Source organism: Miniopterus natalensis, chromosome 19 (genome assembly GCF_054644295.1).
Source record: "Miniopterus natalensis isolate mMinNat1 chromosome 19, mMinNat1.hap1, whole genome shotgun sequence".
NCBI lineage: Eukaryota > Metazoa > Chordata > Mammalia > Chiroptera > Miniopteridae > Miniopterus > Miniopterus natalensis.
In genome coordinates, this window is record NC_142099.1 from 6,863,236 (window position 1) to 6,877,887 (window position 14,652).

General features: G+C 42.7%; 1 long non-coding RNA gene and 1 other non-coding gene across 2 annotated transcripts in view; one reads left to right on the forward strand and one right to left on the reverse strand.

Moving 5' to 3' along the window:
• Positions 1-12,741: 12,741 nt before the first annotated feature.
• LOC148090851 (U1 spliceosomal RNA) lies at positions 12,742-12,904 on the reverse strand. The gene has a single exon (XR_015716142.1). It is a non-coding gene; the product is annotated as a U1 spliceosomal RNA (small nuclear RNA).
• LOC107545300 (uncharacterized) overlaps positions 12,762-14,652 on the forward strand; it is a 34,584-nt gene continuing 32,693 nt past the window's right edge. Inside the window, exon 1 of the long non-coding RNA XR_015716098.1 lies at positions 12,762-12,896. This is a non-coding gene — a long non-coding RNA (uncharacterized LOC107545300). The remainder of the gene's footprint in view (positions 12,897-14,652) is intronic.

Here is a 14,652-nt window from a genome sequence, read left to right on the forward strand (position 1 = left end):
ATGCTGTCTTGAGATACAGGTGGAAGGAGGAGGCTATTAAAGCAGTACACTTTATTATTATATTTCAGATGTCCACAGGATAGAGGACTTTGTGAAGCTTTAGAGAAGCAAAGACCCACAAAAATTGGGAGACTCCCAAGACCTACCTCAAGGCCACCTTTAGGACAACTTCCTCAACAGCATTGTAGTATTTTATTTGTAACTCAATGTAACACTCATATTGTTCTCTGATTAGTTTTATGTCTATACACATTGACTACCCAATAAGAATTTAAGGTTAAAGGTAGTAATAGTGTCTTTTCAAAATATTCTGCATGTACAATACCTAGCATAATGCTAATGTGGTGCTAAGAAAATTTATTAATGTCATCCCTTCCTATTTAAATCTGGCAGGGATTGTATCTTGCATGATCTGCAAAGGTGAGAACACAAGTAACTTTTTACCATTCAAAACATGTTTTTCTGCTAACCCAGCCACTCCAGAAAATCTATCTTATTTGCAGAACTGTTGCAAAACCTGACACTCCTCTTTGCTTCACTGGAATGCCCTTGTAATTGCCAAATGTTGCCTTGCCTCGTGGAAATTCTTGACCAGACCAATGGATTGCCAGCCCTTGTAGCTATTGACCTTGAAGTCCAACAAACCTATAACATCAAATTAAACAATATTTCTTAAGGCACCGGGCTAGTTGCCATCAAAAGTACAGGCATACCTTGTTTTATTGTGCTTAGCTTTCTTGAGCTTCACAGATAACTATATTTTTTACAATTGAAGGCAAGACCCTCCACCAGCAAAAAGATAACTCACTTTATTGTGATACTTGCTTTATTGTGGTCGTCTGGAACTGAACCTGCGGTATCTCTGAGGTCTGCCTGTATAGGATATGACCACTGCCCTCACATAGTTTATAGTTTATATAAAAGCAAGCATGGGTATTTCAATAGTAGTTAAAGACAAGTCACAGTTATAAATAGTACAAGGGCATTGATACAAAAAAAAAAAAATGGCTGTAAGAACTCACTGGAGGATGAGATGACATTTCTACCTAGAAAGCCAAGAGAGCCCAGTGTAGGAGCTTCTCATGTCCTGCTTTCCTTTGTGTCATCATTTTGAAACGCACTTATGGAAAAGATACGACGTTCTTGTCCCACACAAATCTTTCATGTACCTTGGACCATTTCCTGGGTTTTGGGTTCTCACCTCTTGACCCAAGGTCACTCTATGGCACCCACTGAGATTCCTTCCTTGGGAAAGGGCCTCTTCCTCTCTTTACTACTAATTCTGTATGTTAGAGCCTGTACTCTTACTGATTTTTTTTAAGTTGTCTAGTCCCGTCGACCTTGGACTGGTGCCAGGCCACAAATATGTATTTATTCATGTTGTCACAAGACCTACTCTCATCCCCCAGGACATATATGATTTCTACTCGTCTCCATCATTCTGCCTGGAAAATATCATCTTTCTTGAGCATTCTATTCTTCTGAACTTAAGGGACTTCACCCAAAGCAGTGCAGTAGCCACTGCCTCCTGTTCCTTCCCCTTCTTTTTCCTACTCCCTCCTTACCTTCTCTCCCTTGGCAACTTCATCTGTTTCCCTACGAGAATGAATGTTATCCCAATCCAGGCCTTCAGTGCGTTCTAAAAGGAGAGAGAGCCTAAGCGTATGAGTCAGCTTTATTCCTGGTACTAAATCTTGTCTGTTCTCGGGTTAGTTGGCCTGAGGAACAGGGAAGGGAAGTGCAATTTCTGTTTCTCTTGCTATGAAAGGGAAGTGAATGGCAGTTAACCCATTTTATTAGTTTAAAAGAGATCCATTTAAAAGAGAGTGATAACATATTAAGCTCCTGTTGTGTGCGTATGGGGCATTGCAATGTATTTATCGTGCTTAATATGTTACTGTTGTTATTGTGGTTTTTAAAAATTGATTTTAGAGAGCAAAAGGGAGAGAAACTGCAATATAAGAGAGAAACATCTATCAGTTGCCTTCTGCATGGGCCCTGACCGGGGATTGAACCTCCCACCTTTTGGTGTACGGGACAACGCTCCAACCAACTGAGCCACACTGGACAGGGCTTTTTTTTTTTTTTTTAACTGTTGGTTTTTTTAACCTTGGTATTGGCTTCTTAGGCAAAAACAGAATCAGACTACCCCAGGAGACAGATCAACAGGCATCTGGCTTGTGGCCTGCTAGGTGAAAATGCTCTCCTTCAACTTCTCTAGGTTTGGAGAGTGTAACTGCGACCTGCGATTCTATGCCCACCTTTAATTACAGTGACTTGTGTTTGCTCCTGTCTCCATTAGAATGTAGCCTCCTCGAGTAGAGAATCATTTTCTTACCTTCGTTACCCTCCGCACTGGCCATTGTTCATGACAGTGCTCAACAAATGTTTGCAATCAGTCAAGCAAGCCTTGCCAAAGTGGTAGCCTGGCTTTGTGGAAGGCTTTCAGCTCTGTGGGCCAGCTCTCTTAAGTGTCAAAAACAGCAACAACAGCAACAGGAGTTCCTTGTGGCAACCATGAAAGGCAACTCCCCTGAGAGCCAACGACAGCAAGAGAAAGGGCAAGGTGTCCAGCAGCGCCAGGGGACAGCTCCGAGGAATTGTCTCCAGAACAGAGCCACTGGAGAACCACCCACATTCAACGTCAGTGTCTCTGACTGTCAGCACTCGGCGAATAGCCTCCAAGATACCCTGCCCCATCGAGTCTCCCTCAGTGAGTGAGAGATAGGGGAGCCTCTGTCTCAGGCCAAGCCTGTAAACTTGAGAGGTCCGCTGACATTAGGATTGCTGAGAGACTGAGCAGATGTAATAGGAATGCCTGTGCTCTTCCCCGACTGCCTATTTTGGCCATCTCCCTGCTTGTAGACTCTGCAGTGGAGAGGTCAGAGGCTTGAACCAAGCCAAAGATACAGGAGAAAGATCTGGAATCTACCTCAATGGGTAGGGCCGATTAAGACAAGAGGGGAGTACCCGGAGTGGAATGTTCGGAAAACAAACTTTTTGCAAGAATCTGGAGTCATAAAGGGGCCAAGTCTCCCTACTTGGTTAACCCTTGATCACCTGTAGGAGCATCATTTTAATGTACGAATGTTGGAAAGAGGTGAGAAATGGTAAGAAATCTTTTGAATGAGTGGACTTGACAGTCTAGTCCCCTGGTTGGCCTTCAGTGGAGAATCAGTAGTGATAGCTTGACTTTCCTGATCAGCTCTACCCTTCTCTCCCAGCATCACCCAGAGATCTGTCCAGGGAAAGGCTGTGGCTATAATCAGGTCCGTCCAGTGTTCTGTGTCCGTGCACCAGGAGTTCTGGGTCTGCCTGAGATTCTTTCCACCCTGCAGAAGGGAACTGGGAACAGTAAGCCCTAAAGGCAGGGCTTAGATCTAGTCCCTTCTCAACGTGGCAGCTGGAAGATTCTGCTCCCCAGGACCCTCCTCCTCCTCCTTGTCCCCTGAAGATGTGTAAACCACTCAACTGCAGGAGAGGAGAGGGATCTTCACACACTTCTTTCCTTCGCTGTGGTCTGTGGTGCGTCGCTATCAGGGAGCGCGTACAGGCAGTGAGGCATCTATTCCTTGACTGGAAGCTCTGCAGTGACCCTGGACCCCAAGGCTCTGGGGTAACTGCCCTCCTTTAAGTCTTGGCTGCTCTAACTGGTAGGGCTTCCAACCTTCTCTTGCACTAATTCCAAGCATTCCACATTGTTATCAGCAGGAGACTCCCAGGCATTCTGGAAGCTCTGCATGAGAATAGGAACTACTGTTGCTGTAGCTGCCTGGACCCACAGCAGAAAGCCAAGAAAAATCACTCCACACCCTGTGCAATGATTTCCCCCAGAACTGACACAGCCAGGGAGTCTGCCGAGCCACGGAAATCTCCCTCCAAGCACCGTGTCCCTAGTAGCTACCGAAGCAGTGTTTGTTACTCGTCAGTTTCTATAGATGGATGAAAACCGATGGGAACAGTCTCTGTTTCTGAAGGTGGAGAGCCATCCAGTGAAACTTTCAGAAAGGAGGAGGCAGGTCCACCAGAGGGATCTTGTCTCCTTTTGCCACTGTCAGTACTTTGGGGCCTCAGTGAGAGGGCTCCCCTCCAACAACCTGAAATTAAAGTTGCCCTTTTATACTTAAACCTTAAAATCAATGCATAATGGATCAAAGGATATTGTCAGAATCTTAGTGAAAAAGAACTGTGCTGTAACCCGAAGACAAAATTATCCTAAGTTCAAGAAAGAACCTGTCAGAGTCAGGGCTGGTCAGCCCTGAGAACTTCGGGAGAAGGAGGACCTGAGAGAAAATCTGGTGGTGGTTAACCAAGTGCTTTTAGGTCAGAGGTTGCGCTGGCCCGTCCAGCTCTGGAGGCAGGTAAGTTGCTGCTTTGGAACTGGTTGAGTTTGCCTCTGTCAAGCATTCAATGCATAGAACAGACTCCCTTGTCTCTCATTCCGTGCTCGGCAAGCAGCCGGCTCTCACCATCCGATTCCCCAGAGCTGGTCACACAGGACACGAATGTGTTGGCCCGTGGCCATTGTGTTCCTATTCATAAATTTCATTATGAGTCATAACTGGTATCCTGGTTTTGAATACCAGTCTGTGGGAGCTTGAATTTGTTGTGGGAGCTGAGTCCACCATCTGTGTGTTCACAGATTGGATTTCTAAGCCTATAGTTCTGAGGACCAGACCTGTAGGCTTAGGTGAATCACCAAAGTAAAACCATGCCATGCAGGAGCTCTTGGGGTCCCTAGACACTCCCTGGCTGGCTGGTGGTCAGTCCCCTTCCCGCTCAGACTTGTAAAGTTGTCAGACCTAGTGAGGGTTCTGTCTAGACTCAGGGACTGGCAGGATAGAATTTTGTTTGGCATCCTGGGCTGACATCAAATAGACTTGGTGTATATCCTTTCTTCAATTATTAACTTCAGTCAGCTGTCTACTCTTTCTGTGCCTTAATTTTCTCATCTGTGATTTGGGGAAAACAAGTGTCTCCTTCATAGCATTGTTAGGGAAAAATGAGGCAGCATGTTAAGTCTTCATGTAGTGGGTAACATAAAATGATGCTTAATAAGTAGAAGTTACTCTTATTTTTAGAGCTCTCACTAGATGCCAGCCAGGCACTGTGCATTGATATATTTGCACAAAGTCAAGCAGCTGGCAAGCAGTAGAACCCGGAGTTGAGCCAGGTCAAAGCTAACGTATTTGACTACTGGCTTAAACTGTTTCTGATGGTTTAACAAACATGGCAAAACCCACACTTCCAAAATGTCTCTTCCCCTTTAAAGGAATAAATTTGGAAGACTGTATACTTATTCCTAAGACTATTTGGAATTCCACTTTTGGACTTACCTGAGAAAGTGATATATTTTTTAAACATCCTTAGCAAGGACAAATCTTTATTCCTAAAGAGATTTGATCTTTCTTAATAACCAAAACTTACTTTATGCCAAGTCCAATAATTAAAGTGGAGAATTCCATATAGCAGCAAAGGATAGGTTAAGAAGCTTCATTGAGAAAGCGTTTTAGTTCAGAATGCAGAAGAGCTGTATAATAGTGACAGAAAACTAAAAGTGATATGAGGTTTCAGGCAAAAGAGCCTCCCCATCACTTGATGTGCCCCTACAGAGACAGAAACTGAACAACTTCTGTCTTTCTCCCCAAGAGGGGACTTGTGCTTCTCAGATCCTATTTATAACCATCACTGTCATCCAAAAGCAACCTTAAAGCACCCATATATGCTGTGAAGCTAGAGTGACTGTCTTGATTTTCCCAGGACTGAGGGGTCCTTTGGGAGTATGGGACTTATAACTAAACCTGGAAAAAGTCCCATGAAACCTTGATGAGTTGTTCACCTTAAAGTGAGAGACTTTGGAATAAAGCGGGTCCTGGTTGCGTGGTTGAGGCAAACATAAAAGATATGCAGGCAATCCAACCTTCACTGAACCAACATGTGAATAAATGAAGGTGTTGTATATAGAGGGTGTTTTATATACAGGGTTGGGCACAAGTAGGTTTACAGTTTGTATGGAGACTAACACAATAATAAATAATACTACAAGAATAAACTCTCTTTCATGTACTCTAACCTACTTTTGCCCCACCCTGTATAAATGAAATTTCTAAATATTTGAAATTTACTCTTTTTAAACATTTATTTATTGATTTTTAGATAGGAAGGGGGGGGAGAGAGAAACACCAATTTGTTGTTCCACTTGCTTATACATTCTTTGATTGATGCTTGTATGTGCCCTGACTGGGTAGCGAACCCACAACCTTGGTATATGAGGACAACACTCTAACCAACTGAGCTACCCAGCCAGGGCTTGAAGCTTGTTCTTTAAATACCAACAAATTTACACATAATAGATTTAAAATGTCTTAAAACAGATAGTTCCTGTACTCCTTGTCAAGCAATAAGAAGTACAGGGATGTCTTTTTTATTAGGAAATATCAACAAAACATTAGAATTGGAATATAGGGCAACAAAGCAAAATAGTTACGACTTAAGTATTGACAGAAGTGGGTTTGAACTTGCTTCTGTCAATTAGAGCATGCCAGGTTACTTAATCTATCTTAGTTTTCTCAGCTGTAAATTGGGGATAATATTTATACCTACTACAGAGAACAGAGCCCAGTAGACCATAATAAGCACTAGGTAAATTGTATTTTCTCATTGTTAGTAACCAACCATTTTTGTTGGAACTACATAGCTGCAGCCAAGTTGCATTTTCTTCTAGTTCATCTGAGCAAACTGCGGTGCGCTATCAGGATCTCAGGATCTCCTCTCTGAGTACTTAATCTCTTTATTTTAAACACAATGGGACGGCTGTTGGAGGGCACTTAAACCTCCAAGGAGCAAAGTTCATGTGCTTTTTGATGGCTATTGATTCATTTATATCTAGTCCCTGGACTGTTTTCCAAATACTCAGGAGTTCTGGAAACATTACTGAACTATAAGTGTGGCTTTACAAAAACCAATCAATCTGCCGATTTTACCAACAGTTTGAAGTTAAAATAATCGTTTTCAATCATCATTTTACAAAAGGCTCTTCTCTTTGTTCTACCACCCATTTTGTCCCTCCAAAAGTCCTTATTCTTTCTGAAGGGTCCTCAAATACTGAAGAATACTTGGACAACATGTGCACCTGAATCTGATTAATTTTCTCAGGGATGCCCAGAAAGGAACATTTTAGCATAATAATGAAACTTTTAAGATAGTAATTGTTTTTCCCTTAGCACTTTACCCTTGATCTTGTACTGAAAAAGCAGTAAACAGCAAGAGTCACAAGGAGAAGGTTCTAAGGTAATAAAGGAGCACAGAGGCCCACTTAACACGGTGCTCTCGGCTTTCCTCCCCTTCTCTCCTCTACCTGCAGCCTCAGCCACTGCAGCCCAAGCCTATGGTTCACTCCTGAACCAGCTGCATTCCTTCCTTCAGGACGCACAAAGATCAGTGAGTGCTCTCTTAAGTCCATAGGATGGGGGGGGGGGGGATACCTCAGAAGAGCAGGTAAAGTCATGTATACTGGCATCATTCATGTGTCTGAAAGGAGAGGAATTTTAGAAAATCCCTTCAATCCAGAGTTAACCTATTTGAAACCGCTGGGAGTTGGCTTTCTGTTTAAAGGTTTAGCTGTAAGTAAACAATCTAAAAAAAATTTAAAGACCTTGTTTTTGATCAGACTGTTCAAAGACAGACTTTTGTGGGTAAAAGTTCACCGGCCTGAAACAATAGAATCATCTGTGAGTGGAATAAGGCCTTCACTCTTTTTCTTTTAGCTTTAATTTTATTTAATAGGGAAAATTGAAGATCCCATACAAATCTAATTCATGTAATATTTTCTTTAATATCTCATGTTTTCTGAGTAGCCATGGCATTTGGAAAGATTAAAGTATATCGCTAACCAGTTTGGCTCAGAGGTTGGAGCGTTGGTCCTCGGACTGAAGGGCCCGGGCGGGCTCCAGCCAAGAGCACGTACCTGGGCTGCAGGCTGCGTCCCGGCCCTGGCGGGGGGCATTCAGGAGGCAGCCAGTCCGTGTGTCTCTCGCACGTTTCCCTCCCTCCCTCCCTCCCTCCTTCCCTCCCTTCCTCCCTTCCACGCTTGCTGAAAAGCAATGGAAGGAATATCCTTGGGTGAGGATTAAAAAGTAAAAATAAAACAAAAACTAAGAAGGATAAATCTGGCTGCTCTGTGGACCTAGAATAAGTGGTAAATGTTTTTGAAAATTAAAGGGTAATTGACACACAATGGCCTTCACTCTTAAAGCAGAGGCCTCAGTCCCCCTTCACCAGCCGCCTCCATGGGAGAACGGGCACAGCTGGGTTCACCTCAGAATGGTTTTCAAACTGGTCATTGATATGAGGAGAGTTGTAGAAGATACTATGCAGTTGGGCATTTTTCTAGGTCTAGGAAAAGCTGGGAACAAATTTCAGAAGGGTTGGTCTTTGCTTGGCAAACAACCTCCTGAATCATTTGGCCAACACTCATTTAATGATTAAAAAGCAAGAGAAAAAGTAGCAGGAACTTTTCAACTCCCATGGCTCTGTATTGATCCCACTATAGTTAACTATAAAAACCACCCAGAACTGAAAAAGGAAAGATAATCAGTCTGACCCATCCCCTGATTAAAACCTTACTTTTTAACATTTTAGTGATAGTTCTTGACCCTTTATTAATGAGCCCAATGAATCACTATGTCAAGAATACGAAGGTAATTACATGTGCGTAAGTTTGCCTATGTGAAGTTCAGAAATTTTTCAGGTTGTGAAATAGGATTATTTTAGCGACAGCCTCATAAGCCCTGCTAACAGTAATGTGCAAAGCTGGTTTAGGTTGAGGGAAGGCTGTCGAAGAAGAGTCTCCTTCCACCGCCCTTAGGACATCTTCCCAATGTAATGACAAGCCACGCCGTCTAGATGATGGTAGTGCACACCAAGAGAACAGGGCTTATCACGGGTAAGCTAGAATTATCCTGACCTCCAACTTTGGTGTAAGCGGAGGAGAAAGGAGAGACCTAATGGTTTCTGTCCCTCCTAGTTGGAAATTACACGCTCTTCCCACGTCCCTGCTGCATCGTATGCTCTTCACCAACCATCTGGTCCATCGAGGATCACACTTCTCTTTATAGCTTCGTCCCCAATTCTCTGCACCCCCACTACACAAGGTGGCATAGGGCTGTTGGACTTGGTGAATGGGTGAAGTAACTTAAGGAAATCAATGTAGGAAAAGACTTTTTTTTTTTTAACTGAACATGAAATTTGTTCTAATTGCACAACTCACAGTGCAACCTGATAGGTTGGAGCTCTGAGCTGCCTTCCTGGAAGTCCATCAACACTTCCACTTAATTTCATTAAATAGAAACTTAGACTCATGGCCAATAGAACTGCTGCTTCAAGAGCGAAGTCCATATTCCACTCTAAAATTTCTCATGTCACTGTGATTTCAGCCTGGTGAACCCACAGAAGACTGCAGAAGGGAGGCTAGCAAAATTAAGTGCCCTACCCTCACCCCCCAACTGTAGGAGGAAGTCAGGGGTTCTAGTTGGTCTCACTTTAGGAACTGTCTCTTGCTGCTTCCAGCAGTTCATTCTCTCAGTCTGACTTATTCAGTCAAGAAAACCCAAGTGGGCCATGGCCAGTAGCTCAGTTGGTTAGAGCGTCGTCCCGAAGCGGGTTCAATTACCGGTCAGGGCACATACAAGAATCAGCCAAGAACAAGTGGCACAGGTTACAGAAAAGGTAACCATTCTAGCATAGCCATTGTTCCTCAGTTACTCAAGGTTGATTTATTTGGCTGTGAGACTATGCATATAACTCTCTCTTGTCCTCCCTCTGCTACTATTAATGTGAAGAGTTAGCACTGGGACACCCAACCTATGAAGACAGTGGCAACAGGGGAGCTATCAGTTCCAACCGAGCAGATCAGTAGAACTGATCAAACTCTTAAGTCTCCTATACTCTCTACTGAAGTAGAGTTTTGCCTCAAGTCTCTAGTTAAACTTGACCACCATAAACGTGCTCTACAATATGTGACCAACATTAACTCTCTGGTTCCATCAGCGTTGCACTACTGAATATTTCTCTCGTTTCCACTCTCAGACCTCGCTCTCACAGCATACTGTTGCTGCCTCAGCGGCAGGCACATGGGCAATAACAGCCAGTGCACAGTAATGTGATATAGACTTAAAAGAAATTGGACCACAGCAATCAAAAGTTGTCTGTTGTCTAGACAGTATGACAGTTATTGGGCAGTGTATTCGTGTGCAAGAAATTATAAAGAAAATCAAAAGACTTCATTGGATTGTGGCTTGGGGAGCTTGACTGAGTTTCATCCAGGCCTTGGTTGTGGTAAAATCTCATTATACCAACCAAGAGTGTTTAATGACTTATAACCATTTCCTTGCATTTGCTGATACTGTCAAATCTTGGATGAACTTCGGGATCTCTAGTTACATCAGTGACTCCATTCACAGGACCTTGACGTATACTTCTCCACAGTACTAAAAATCTTACAGTGGACTGACAGTGCGGACAGACATCTGTCCTTACAACAGATGGCTGCTTCGAGGGGATAAAATCACTTCTACCTTTCTGTTGAGGATGCGTTATGGAAGTACACAATAGCGCATACTTTCCTCGAGCTTTAAAGAAGGAGCAAGCAGTGCCATAAGCCAATTATCCCAGCAGCTTAAGCAGACCATAGAGACTCTCAACAGCTTTACCAGCTGTGGCACTGAAAATACGCTCAGTAAATACAGTATACTTTCCTGAGACTGACTTAGAATCTGGTGTTACTGAGCAGTTAACTAGATGAGGGCTGAGAAAATAGACTTTCAGTCACTCCTTTCATATGGATCTCGGCTGCTCAATGTGTTTGTTGCTGAATGTATTAGGGGGCATCTATGTAAGCATGGGAGGTGGCCTCCGTGCAAGATCTTATCACCAAGACTCACCCGCTACTGTTCATTCTATTGCAACTTGGCCAATGGAGTTCAAATATGATGACTTCCAAGACGTTTCCTTAGACACGTCATCTGCTCCCTTAGATCGCAATCCAGATATCAACAACCTAGTATCCGACATGTCCATAAAAGAGTCCAGGAAACACTGGGACATTTGAATTTAACATTGTGGCACACAGAGAAAAGCACACACAGCCCATGCAACAACTAGCAAAACACAGCCGCAAACGTCTTCTCCACGCTTTGATTGATGCTCATTTGGATAATCTTCCCGCAGTGTTAGCTCCGTGTTGTGCAGAAGCATCTCGCCATTTCCAAGCTGAGAGATAGCTTCCCCCATTAGAAAATAGAATCCATGACTGAAACCCAGGAGGGTCCAATAAGGAAACGTTTTAATGCTTAGTTGATGGTTTTTACTAATATCTCCATAGAGGGTGGGCTTGCTCTGTAATACTGAGGGTCTCTGTGCCATTCCATAGATCATATATCAGAAGAGTAGGGAAGTAAAACAAATATTGTATTAAGTCGGGTACACACTGCCATACAGTGCTTGTTGAGAAAACACATGAGTAGAACTGATAAAAATTGGGGTATGATAAAGCATACATTCTTAAAAAATACTGTACATGGGTAACTAGTCTAATATAATAAAAATGACCAAAAGAGCAAAACTCAGAATTTTACTATTTCTTTGATGTTCTGTTTTTTGGTTATACCAAAGTTCATCCCATTTTTCTTCTACTTGTCCTGTATATTTCAAGATAATACTAAAAAAGAAATAAAAAAATACAAAGAACGGCAGTACTGATGATGGCTTCAGAAATAAGTGTTGTTAGCTAAATTGTCAGAGATCTATTCATGGCCTTTCCTACTGCAGAACCTTCCTGTGACTTGCTCTTGTAATTTAATGCCATCTTTGTTTCCATCCTGGTGTACATAGCAACACCAAAAATTTCTTTTGTGTTTTTTAATCTGGCTCCACAAAGCAAGAGACTCTCTGGCCCCAGAGGTCTTACAATTTCTTCCCTTTGTTGAAGTATTATCATTCGTCCCACGAATCTGCACAAGTCTACTTCTGGTGGCGGACATTCTGTCACAGCTACAAGAGTGTCCAAATTGGCAAGTGTTTGTAATACTGCTGTTTCTGGAACCGCTGCATGTGTCTTTCTCCATCCAAACTAGCAGTTGTAATGTGACAAGAACCTCAAGCTGATCTGGGGACAGAAGCACCAAATCTGCAGGGAAACTTTCATCTTTGGCTACAGAACAAAATCACCCACCCGAATGTTTTTTGATCTAGTTTTTACAAGGCCACCACTTCGAACAACATAAACAGGAGCTCCATTTACTTCATCATCTGAGTTATGTCGTAACCAATCTTCATATCCCTGCTTATGGCAGTTACTGTTATCACAAAGAATCATGGAAGTCCACTGGTAATTGGACTGGTGGGTGTATCAATCATAAGCTGAACCAAAAATATAAGAAAATAAAAGTTTGCCACTCTTCCGAATTGTTCAAATAAGTTCTTTGGAATAAAATTCCACACAGTATACTTAGATGAGATGGTCCAGTTATCTGTAAGTTTCTGAGGTGTGTAAAGGCCATTCTGAGGAAACCTGTTGGCTATGTAAATAGTTCTTGTGTCACTTTGATGTGGGACTGAACCCGAAACCTTGGTGTCATAGGATAATACTAACCAACTGAGTTCCCTGGCCAGGGTTCATTTAATAACTTTTAATTTTCTCCTATTATGCCACCAAACATTTTGATATGCTCAACAAATTTTTTTCAGGGGAGAGCACGAATGCAGACCTCCACTACCACAAATTATGCAGTCGAGTTTCTCACATGAGAGGAAATTGCAGGGGTCAGCACATCCGGAGGGCAATGGATAAACCTCGCCCTGGGAAAACCACCTTTGTGACCATGTACCTCCTCTGCCAGGTAAGTACTCCCCAATTTTTTTTGAACCCCTATTATGAGGCAGGCATACCCATACAGGAAATGGAGTGATAAAATAAAACTCCCAGCGCTCATGAAGCCTACATTCTAGTTAAGGAAACAATTTCAGTAACCACAGTAGAGAGCCTGTTGTTAATGTGTGTAATGCTGAAGATTTAATATACTCTGGCTTTAATTCAGAATTACCTGTCTTGCAATGTACATATTTCATGTAATCAGATTTTATCTCAACTCCAGTAAAGTAATTGCATGTTATTAAGCACCAATGTAGTAATAAGATGTTCGCTTGTAACGAGTCTGTGACTACTTAACTCAATAGATTGGGAAGGGTATAATGACATCAAGGTCTTTAACTCTTGGGTTTATTCTGTGCACAAATTAGTTAATACCCTTCAGGCTTATAGCCACAGACTACTTTGCTAATCTGGCAGTCCTCCTTCAGGGTTGGGCAGTTAGAAACTAGAGAAATCAGGGAATGATAGATTACGAAGCTATTAGCACTGTTGGAAAAACAGCTTAACATCCACACCCTGATGATGGTATCCTAAGAGGCTTGTGAGACAGTGGCATCATTGTGATCAAATGTGGCCCAGGGCAGTCTTCACACAGAGAGCTCTCTAGGCTTTCTTGTGTCTCCTGTCTCCACCAGCCAGGAAAATCAGGGGGGAGTTCTTTACCTTGGATGAGATACTTGGGATGGGATTGTAGTCCTTTTATTTCTGGGCAGCTTCAGTGGTCCAGTCTTCTAGAGCTCCTGAATTAAACTGTTAATACAGATAAGAGTGTAACAAACCCGGCCAGGCGTGGCTCAGAGGTAGAGCATCGACCTAGGATGGAGGAGATTGAGGTTAGATTCCCGGACAGGGCACATGCCCGGGTTTGCGGGCTCCATCCCCAGTCTGGGATGTGCAAGAGGCAGCGATCAATGACTCTCTCATCATTGATGTTTCTTTCTCTCTGTCCCTCTCCCTTCCTCTCTCTGAAATCAGTAAAGATATATTTTAAAAAAAGCATAACAAGCCTTGGCCAGTGTGGCTCAGCTGGTTGAAGCGTTCCATACATGGTAAGGCTGCAGGTTCGATTCTCCGTCAGGGCACATACCCAGGTACCCTGTCTGGGTGTGTAAGGAAGGCAACCGATCAATGTTTCTCACATCGATGGTTCTCTCTCTCTCCCTTCCTCTCTCTCTAAAGTCAATAAAACGGTATCTTCAGAGAGGATTAAAAAAATTAATAAGAGAATGACAAATATGATGGGACAATTTGAGCACCATAATAAATAGTGTCAACAACATATTATGACCCATTGAATAAAATAGGAATCTAGGAGTCCATGCCGGTATAAATAAACAGCCAAACAGGTCATGGAGAAGAGAACATTTGTCCTTACAGTAGAATGCCAACAACAAAATATAGAAGGGATGATAGAATTACAAAATCACCATTTGGCAATCACAGTAATAAAGGACTCAGGCAAGAATCATCAATGGTTGCTAAAGCTAGTGGGTGGGGTTCGATGAGGAACAGGGCGATTGCGTAGTCCCAGCATGTCTCCCCACAAGCTACTTGGTAACAAAAAGGGAAAGATGATAATTTCATTAAAAATTTTTTTAAGAGTTTACTTGAACCAAACTGATGACATATTCTGGGAAGCAAGATCTCAAATGCTCCCCCCAAAATAGTAATTTTAAAGTGCAGAAACCTGACGGACACTATCTGAACCAAGTCATTAAAGGTAA